Below are 9,103 nucleotides of genomic sequence, written 5' to 3'. Positions count from 1 at the left end.
TACAACCACAATTAAACCCATACTGTTTTTGGGTTTTGGAACTTTTTGCATCATACCTTTCTATGATGCACTTGTCCAGCTCTTACACAACTGGTCTGTCATCTCCTAGTTGATCGTCTAGGTGATACCATGATGCACAAACCCTAAGTTGTAAGATGTTGAGATTAGTCTGTATGAACCAGAGCAGCCCCAAGCATCTGGTGATAAAAACATAATTGGGCTGGCCAGCCCTTGGAAACTGCAGTAATAAAACTTTGCAGGGAGAAGGGAATTTGGGAAAGGAAATCTCATCCGGTACCACCAAATGATTAGCTTGCACTGAAAAACAGCCAGTGAGATAATGTTTTCTGTCCCTATATACCACCACCACTGAGAATAAGAGACACAGAGAGGGGAAGCTTTTGGGTTGTTTGGCACATCCATGGCTGAGCCAAATGATAAGTCTGGTTTGTTGGCCATTGGATCACACACTTTATGTCATAAATATTAAAGTCTTAAAGATTCCCGGTGTTCTTGTCCGAACCAATATATCGTTCTTTGCTGGAGAAAGACAGTCTTATAAAAACCAGAAAAAGAGGCCCTTGTAAATCACCATGTCTATACTTAGAAACGTGTTAAACCTTTTAAGCTCCATTTCAGAACACATAAAGTGTTTTTTTTTCCTTTTTCCGAGTTAAAAAATCCATCCAAAGGTCAGTCAGAAACAGGAATATAGCTGTCTTTGAAATCTCAAGCTGCTGTAATAGCATTTTTGGCAGTGAATGATAAACTTGAACAGTTGAGGTTTACACGGCAGATCAAGTGAACATGTATTTGTCTATACATTAAATGACCCAGCAGCGACCCATTTTCATTCTGTCTCCTGACCTATCAGCTTATTTATAGTTTTTACTACAAATGGACCTCCTGCACAAAAGAAGGCAGACCATCTAGCTCTGAAGAACCCATCACAGTGGATGTATGCCCATAACCCATCATGCTTGGGCAGGAATCCCATTTTAGTGATAACCTCCCAGGTAGCAGCAATATTAACCCTCCTTTTACCTGGCAGGGATTTTTAGAGTCTTTCACAGGTTGTGAAGGGTTGTTCAGGAAGATCTTATGACCCTAAAGGTGTTGGGTTGTAAGAGAACTGTGGATGTTCTTGAGGATGACAGGGATTTAGGGTTTCTTCTCTGCCAAGCCTCATAGTTAGGAAACTCTTGCTGAACACCTGTGTTGCAGTCCTTGTTTTATTAACTCTGGTATATATTCAGGGTCTCATTTTTGGGAAATAACTTAATGTTCACTAGAGCAGGGACTGCCATGACCTCTCTTCCACTACCCTGTGGTACCCTAACCATGCCAGGCCTCACTTCTGGATTTCCTAAGGTGTTTTTTCCTCTTGCTTTGCAAAAGCAGCTTTTTGTGTTTCCGAGCTGGTCCATCAATAAGGGAAATGACAGCTCATAAAACATGATGGCCAGTCTGGGGCCCTGCTACGGTTTATTATTTCTCCTGGTGCATTTTCACCTCAGCTCAGAGATTGTGCTCACAGGTGGCATTTTCTTTGCTTTCCTTTTTGACAGACCCCTGCGAAAGGAGGGAACCCAGTCCGAGACCATTTCCCCAGGAGCTTTTCCTTTTTCTCTTTTCTCATTTTGCAGAATTTTAGGTAGCAGACCAGACCCAGGGAAACAAGGAAGCATATCAAAAGAGCTAACCTGCAAAAATGAAAATGGAACAGCAAGTACCTGGATTTATTTTTTCCTTTCTCAGTGACCAAGTGAAGTAGCAGATTGCAACCGATCTGCATCTTTACCCTTCCATTCCCCAAAATAACAATGGCCACATCCAAAGCTTGTGATCTGAGCAGATCTTCAGGAGTCTTTCATTTGGATCTACTAAAGGATTTTGCTAAGCAAACACACAGGACTGCAGTGCCATTATCTAAACAAAATATATCATGGAGAGCCTGGTCTCATGCGCTGCCTGGTTGTGTAATGGCACATGTCTTGCTTTGTCTTCTGTAGGAATACACATTCCCTCCATTCTAGGCTTGTCTCAGTAAATAGAGCCCTGAGAAATCACCCCTCTAACACCAATAAAATCTGTTATTTTTATTTTTATTTTTTATTTTTTAAAGCAGTCTGTTTCAGAGCTATTTCTGGGAGCTCTGTCCTGTGTAAAATTCCATGCTTGTTTCAAATACTGTTGCTACATTTCTTCCACAATCTTGCTCTTCTATTCCAGCTAAAATTGAGATTAAAAATAAAAATAAGAAACCAACAACAATGTTCTGTACTGCCCAAAGTGTCTCGGACAAACTGGCACAGCACAACAGTTTAAAGGCTCAGTGGCCCAGCCTTCAGAGCCCTGAAGGCTTAACTTTCCATTAGTCAACAGGACAACTCACAGAGGTCCTAGTTCAAGTGGCCAGAGAAGTACATGCATAACTAACTTGCTGATTTGCAAATGGCAGATGATCTAGTACTTGGGAATTTTCCGTGGTTTAACCTTTGATGGAGGAGGTTGTGTTCTTGAGGGAACTACGGGCTCCCATCCTCGCAGTGCAGTGAGATGGGTGCCCCATGGCATAGCAGCAACGCCAACATCAGCTGCTCTGGCGTGCGACTGTTCCCAACCTTGACAAGAGCTAGCTTAAACTGTCTACCATGGGAACACCACTTCGATGAAAGCTGGCTATTTATGCACTAGCACCTTGGCTACTTAAAGTGAGTTTGAGAACTAAAATGCATTTGCTATGTAATAAATGCTCAACTTTGACATTTGGGGATTTATCTATGCCAGAGCAGAAAAAAGGAGGGAAAATAGCTATTGCCTTTAATTTCCAGCACCACCAACTCAAGCCCTACTAGCTCTGCCCTCATTAAAAGTGTCCTCCTTGTTCCTTGGCCAGCTCTCTCTAAGGGTGAAGTGAACTCAAAGATTTTTGGCTGGAATGAGCTGGGATGTTTGGAAAGAAAATAACACACTTGTTTTAAGAAAAGTAGTAGAGACGATGGAAGAAAAGCCAAGACTTTATTGGGCCAAAGTTGGGACTTTATTGGGCTGGTGCTAGCTAGACTCCCCGGCAGTGTAAATCTCACCTTGTTAAGGAGTGACAGTGTAAATGATTTGAACATAAATGTTTCAATCAAAGGAGTTAATCTTTTGAGGATAGTACTATTCCTGATAGAATTGGTGGGAGTTCTGCCTTTGGTTCCTTCAGCTTCTATGCAGGACCTTCAACATGCATTATGGAAGGTGATCTATAATCTGTATATCATACACTGTGCCACGAATACAGGAGCTGTCGTGGAACTTTATGTGTCTTTGCATGACATGTAGTAGCTTTTCCTTGTCTTCTCCAGAATAGTCATTTTGGGTAAAAGATTTACCCAAAGCCATTTGAGAAAATACATCCAAGACCTGAATCATAGAATAGCCCAAGATGGAAGGGACCCACAAGGATAATCCAGTCCAACTCCTGGCTCCACAAAGGACCACCCAAAAATCAAACCACATAGTTGAGAGCATTGTCCAAACTGTTCTTGAACTCTGGGAGGCTTGGTGCCATGATCACTGCCCTGGGTAGCCTGTTCCAAATTAAAATGGTCTGTTGAGCTCTTGTATGAATACACCAAGCCATTAACATGCTTGTTAGGTGCAAGCAATAAGCTCCTAGAAACAATCTCACTTTTGAGCCTGATTCTGAATTATGCAAAGTTTCCTATGATGACAAAAATAGCCTTAAAATTGGATACAAATGTACTTTTTTTCTTGTCTGCTTCATCACGGAGCAAATAAAGGTATGAACAGAGAAGCTTGGGAGGTTCTGATAGCAAAGTCACCACTGCTGGTTGACTGTTCTCCAGGCTGGAGGCCACATTCCCCAAATAAAACCTGGCAGAATCAACTTTCACTGCCTTTTGGGCTGAGGCACAAGAACTCGCATGGGAGTGGATGGAGCACATTGCCATGGGAGGCAGCTGGGTGGTGACAAACATTGGCCCTCTCTGAAATCACATTTTCTGTCTCTGGGTGAGCAGTTCAGCTGTGGATTAGCCCCTGTTAGCTTCACCTGGGTTGGTCATCTCTCCGTAGTCATTGCGTCCTCCCCTTCACCCAGCTGCACGTTTCTCTGCCATGTTTACACCAAGCAAATACTGGAGTGGCTGCTTGGAAAATGACTCAGTGAAGTTATGTGAAAGGGTCTTGGATGAATGAAACAGTGCTTAATCCCATGCTGGATCACTTCCCCGATCAGCTTGTCTGCCCAAATAGAGCGTGGGAGCCCATGACTGCTGGGAAGGTCATGGAGGGTGAAGCAGGGCTGGTCCTTGCTGCATCAGCATGGGCTCACGTTGACTGGAGATGACCACAGAGCTGTTGGTTGGGAAGGACACAGACCCTCTTGAAGTCAGAAAATGGTTCTTTTCTGATATGCACTTGACTTCTAACAATGCCATCTGCCCTGTGGTACCAGCCTGTGGTGGGGCTGTGTTGTGTAAGCCTGGTTGATGCTCTCTATAGAAAAAGTGCTACGCTCTCTCCATCCACTTACATAGCTGGTGGTACCCATCAGGCTCAAGCCCATAAAGAAGATGTATTAACACAGAAGGAAGCAGTAAAATGTTTAAGGAATAGCTGCTTCATTGATACATTTTATAGCTTGTTAATTTACACCCCATAAAGCCTTTCTGTGTGTTTGAGCAGCGAGGCCAAGGTCTTTCCTATAGGAGTTTCCTAGCAGCTGGCACACATTTCATTCCTGGAAGTGAGTACAGGCCTGTTATTGATTTGTTTGTATTGATGGTTTTTGGCAAATAACCGGGAATGTAAAAAAGGGGGAAGTAAGTAGATCTCAGCAACATATTGTTTTGCTTCCGTGCACCCGATGGGCCACAGATTAATGGGAAAACGATGCTGTTAATTATCTTTGGCTGCCAGCACAGCTCTGGGGCAAAACTCCATCAAGCATTGATGAACAAAAGTGGGTCTTGTGTCAGCTCTGAGGTCTTCCAAGGTTACTTCTGACTCTTTGGGTGGGCCATGATGAAATAAACATGCCCTCCTGTTTTGATTGTGTATGCCATGACCTGGGTTTTGTGTCTTTTCTGATCTAATTAGGACTCCTCTGACCCCACACTATTGGGAAGGATTTATTTGAAGTGATGCTCAGCTCAGCTTTTTTCTTGGTTTCAGTTCATGGCTCAGTCAGAAGAGCTCTTAAATCTTCTTCCATGCAGAAAGGCCACATGTTGGATGCACAGAACCTCTCAAACATTTGCCTCTCAGACAGGGACAAAAGGCAGGAGAAGATGTGGGCAGAGGAGTCAGTGTAGGAATCAGCAGGTATGGAGCCTGATTGTGTTGCAGAACCAGCTAACTCTGGTCCTTCCCAGCTACCCTCCTGCTTCTCCCTTCTCCTACAGGGTCCTTATTGTTTTGTACCAGCCTTGATATGAGCAGAAGTCAGTCTGGCATGGATGCATGAATAGCAAGGGAAATCCTATCCCTCTGAGAGTGTCTGGCTCCAAGAGGGGGTAGAAGGAGTCAGTGTCTACCTGTGGCTGGCTGCTCATCTCCTCCTCTCCTGGGTTTGGTGGCTCAGTAGAAATGAATGGTGGTCAGATAATGCAGAGCAGCACAAAACCTTTCTTTTCACATGTGGAAAATGGATTTCTGCAGATGGCAAGCTAGCCAGTCCTGAATCACACATCTCTATCTGCCTTCCACAGATAAAGTCATCTTCTCTGAAGGAGGCAGAGCTCAGTGCTTGTTGCCTTCTCCCCCCTATCCATCAATCCGCTCTGTCCTGAAACAAGAAGACTGATAACCTTTTCCAAAGTACTGAAAAGAACAATCTGAATCGCTTGAGGATGAGTCAGGTTTGGATGGCTTCCCCAGGGGCAGGCCTGGCTGCTTGCCTAGCACCCTTACAAAAGGATTAACCAGCCCTATTCAATCGCAGCTAGAGGGGGAAGAACTCTTCTCCAGGCCTCTCATGTTTCCAGACTGGAGCCAAAAATGTTTTACACAGCTGGCAGTGCTTGAGGGTTGCACATCAGGTGCCAAATGTGATGACCCTGGCAGTGCCAACCAATATGCCCTTGGGAATATTGCCTGGCCGGTTCAAAAGGCTACGGGCCTACTGCAGCTTCTGGGGGTGTTAAATCTGCCATCCCCAGGTGGATCTCTTAGATACCCTGGGTTAGGTTGAATGGCCTGAGAGGTTTCTGTATGGTAAAATGGTTGGAGAGGGCAGAGGTAGAGGGAGGCAGTGGTTTTTGACACTGAAAATGTTAAAGACTTTGTCCCTGTTTGGGAAGATTGAACTAATGCACAGGATCATCCTCTGAGATGTCTCAGCATGTCCCTCCTGGTCACTCCCTACAGCCCTATTAGGGAATTTGGGGCAGGACACTCTCATTTTCCATGGGTAGGGGATCTATTTTGGAAAGGCCAGATACATCCTTTCTATATGTAGTACCCTCCTGGCTGAAAGGCAAGTACTAGATGCACACATCATGGGGTCAATACTTGATTGTAGGGCTCCTCTTTTCTGGCTTAAGCTCTTCCACCTTTAAAGCGTTTGAACATTTGGGCTTGAAGATGAGCTTTCTAGGAGCTGTGTCAGGTAGATCCAAGCTACAAAATGTGCTCTTTCCCACTCAGCTCTTGCTTTGTATTATCTGTGGATCCCATACCCAATGAAAACCTTTGGGCATGTTGGTGGGAATTCATGTTGCCAGCTCTGGGGTGGGATTCAGTAATGGATGGGGATGAAGATATGTAAGCGCCTCCATGTCCGTGTTTCCTTTGTATTAGTTTTCTGAGCTCCCTTATAGCCTCTGGAGAGCTAATTAGCAGAGACCATCCAGAAATGTCTTGGTTCAGTGGCTAATGTGCAGGTTTCTAGCTCTCCAGCATCTCACTTGGCCTCCAGCTGCTCCCCAGGCCATGGGTTTTCCAACGTCTTGCAGCACATTGACCTAAACTTTCCACTTCTCTAAAACATTCCCATCCCCAAGAAGCAGGAAAAAAACTCACCCAGGTCTCTATGAGCTTCCTCCAGCTCCAAGGAGCCAAGGGACAGCACAGCCTGATCCACTTGTCCCCCCTCATCCCCAGCTCTTCTGAGGGAAAGTCATGGCCTGTCCTTCCACACTGCTTTGTGACACCAGTTTCTCCAAAGGCAGCACAACCGCAGGGCAGAGGCGAGGCACATTCCTGATAGGACCAAGATAGCTTTTTCCCATAGCTCCCAGGCAGTGGGAACGGGGCACTTTTTCAAAGGACTGCTATGCCTAAAGTTAAAATAACAGGAGGGACAGAGTGGGAGATCCAGGCTAGATCATAGCACTCGGGGCTCGGTCCCTTCAAATTAAAAGAGAAAAGAGAAGACAACAAGAGGATGCACTTGGGGAGCTTCCAAAACATGTCCACGACCACTCTGATATTCCTTTGGTCTCACAGCACCATGGGAATAAAGTGCTTGCCTGATTCCATCTTATAAATACAAACTGCGCTGCAGCTTTGTTTTTATTAACAGGGATTACCCGGGCCTGTGGTTTTGTTGTTGTTTCTGAAAGACTTCTCCTGCTGTTGGGGTAGCTGGGTCCCTCTTCCTACCCACCCCCCCGATGGAAGAACAATATTGATATAAAGTCTAAAGCATTTAAAATCACATGAGCTGAATGTTGTTTTACAGCTTCGAAGCCTGAAGCTGTCTTTGTCTTTCTGATTTTTTCCACAAGTTTACAAGCCATGGAAAATCTCATCTGTTTTCAGCTTATAAATCTCCATCGGCCAGGGAAATATCAGAAAATAAATACATGGGTACGCCGGGGCCAATATGGTGTTGTAGGTGACAATCTTTGAAGCTCTCACAACTGAGCCCGTGCTGTCTGCAAGAGCAAGGAAAGGGGAAAATTACTGCTGAGTATTTTAAAGCTACGTCTTGAAAAACAGGGACTCGTGCCAGAATAGTTTATTTTGGTTAGAGCTGAGTCGGGCTGCAATTCCCTGGAGGCAAGACTGAACTTGAGGGCGCAGAGCAGGAGAGAGACACGCTTGGAGGGAAGGGAGCATTTAATTGATGTTGAGTGATAGTTGAGGCTTGGGAGCATCAGCAGCAGGGTTGGGTCACTTGGAAAATGTGATCTTCTCCCTGTGTGTCCAGCGGGGAAAAGTGGGGAGTACCTTAAGTCACCAGTTGAACCCACCTTGCCCAGGACCCTGATGTCACTGGAGCTCAGTCTTGGTCCCGTTTTGGTCTCACCTCTCATCACTGCAGCTGGAAGGATGCACAGGCTGTTTAAATTGTAGTGGAGCATCCCAGGGACCAGAATGTGATCTATACAATTGACATCAGGACAAGCTTACAGGTTGGGCTTGTGACTGGGTTGCACCAAAACTCTTTGTTGCATTGATGCCAGCTTATCCCTGTGGGGCTGGACTGATCCACTGCCAAGGAAGCGATGGAGGAATCCAACCAGGGCTGCAAATAAACACCAGGTCGTGGGGTGATTGCATAATTCAGATTGGAAGGGACCTCTGCATCTCTTCTGTGCTTACAGGGGAATTAAATCTCTATGGTATGTACATACACCATATAAGAACAGCAAAGATGCTTGAAGCTTTTCCTCCAAGAACTTTCCCTGCCTTCAGTACTTGTGCACTGAAGGTTTTTGGAGCTGCATTGGGTTTTACATATTTAACAAGTCCCAGTGGACTTCTCTTCATGACCTATTGACTTCTGCAACATTTAGCACCCATGGAGTCCCGTGGCGAGGATTTTTACAGTCTGACCACACATTGCACCAAGAACTGACTTGTGTTTGCTTTGCAGCTTCCTCATGTTGGTTTGATTAAAGGCCTAGTTCTTGTATTAAAGGAGGCCACGAAAAGTCAGCCTGTGCTTACCCTTTCCATGCCTTTTGTGGTTTTATAAACCTCCATCATCTCTCCTATTGCTCATCTCTTTTTCCAGCCGGAAAAAACCTGGCATGCAATTCAATTGTGAGTTTCAGCTCGCCGAAACCCGAGCTGATGTTTTCATGGTGCGTCCAAAACCGAGATTTAGTTCCGGCCCATCGTTTAAATCTGCATTTTGAAA

The sequence above is a fragment of the Anas platyrhynchos genome, chromosome 2 (genome assembly GCF_047663525.1).
Source record: "Anas platyrhynchos isolate ZD024472 breed Pekin duck chromosome 2, IASCAAS_PekinDuck_T2T, whole genome shotgun sequence".
Lineage (NCBI taxonomy): Eukaryota > Metazoa > Chordata > Aves > Anseriformes > Anatidae > Anas > Anas platyrhynchos.
The sequence above is the reverse complement of the archived record's forward strand: the minus strand, read 5'-3'. Positions refer to the sequence as shown.